Source organism: Lipotes vexillifer, unplaced genomic scaffold (genome assembly GCF_000442215.2).
Source record: "Lipotes vexillifer unplaced genomic scaffold, Lipotes_vexillifer_v1.1 scaffold371, whole genome shotgun sequence".
NCBI classification, from domain to species: domain Eukaryota; kingdom Metazoa; phylum Chordata; class Mammalia; order Artiodactyla; family Lipotidae; genus Lipotes; species Lipotes vexillifer.
Window position 1 is genome coordinate 3,153,850 of NW_006786304.1, and position 1,065 is coordinate 3,154,914.

The following is a 1,065-nucleotide window of genomic DNA, read 5'->3' on the forward strand; positions in this document are numbered from 1 at the left end:
CACACACACACACACACACACACACACACACACACACACACACACTGGAATATTATTCAACCATAAAAAAGAATGAAATTTTGCCATTTGCAGCAACATGGACAGACTTGAAAGGCTTTATGCTAAGTGAAATAAGTCAGAAAGACAAAGACAAATACAGCCTCTCTTCATCCATAAATCGGGGGAAGGAAGAATTAATCTAAATGACTTCTAGGCTTTGCTATTCAAAGTGGGGACCAATAACCAGCAAGAACGGCATCATCCAAAAGCTTATTAGAAATGCAGTATCTCAGGCTCCACCTGATTTGTATTGAACAAGATACTCAGGTGATCTGTAAGCACATTAAAGTTTGGGTCACTTCTCTAAAGTGTCTGCCATTTCTACAATGCAATGGTTTCAGACTCACCTCAACTCTGTCACTTAGCAGGGGGGAAAAAAAAATTTATCTCATCACTTCACTTGCGCCCTTTTCCTGATCCTAACCAGAGCTCTCAGGCTTGCCCGTATCCCAGTAGAGTTTTCAGAAACACGGATGGGGCAGCGCTGCCGCCTTGTGGTCATGATCAGTAAATGCACTAGATCTTACCGTTCTCACCTGGAAAGGAGGCGGGAGGGTTGGCAGAGGCGGGTGAAGCCTAAGTCACAGATTAGATAAGAGAATCACAACCACCCACAGTGGCTGGAAGTAACTGTCAGACAGACCTGGGCCTACATCATAGAGTAATGTCACATTTCAAAGGGCAGATTTTATAATACCTAATAAAATGTGTTATTAGTGGGAATCCTGGGTCCCAGACCAAGCTCTACCCTTGGAAACTTCAAGAAAAAAAAAATCACTGTGACAGTTATTTTCAGACATCCAGCCCCCACCTGAACGCCATCCGTTAACTTGTAATTTTCCAAGGAAACTTACTTTGCTCTGACAGTTGTCTCTCATCCTGAGCCAAAGTGTGTCTGATGCAGACTCACCAAGCCTGCGGCTACTCTCTGTAGGCACAGAAATAAGCCTCATACCTTTTCACACAAAAGACCTTCACATTCTTGTGAACAACCACCATACGCTC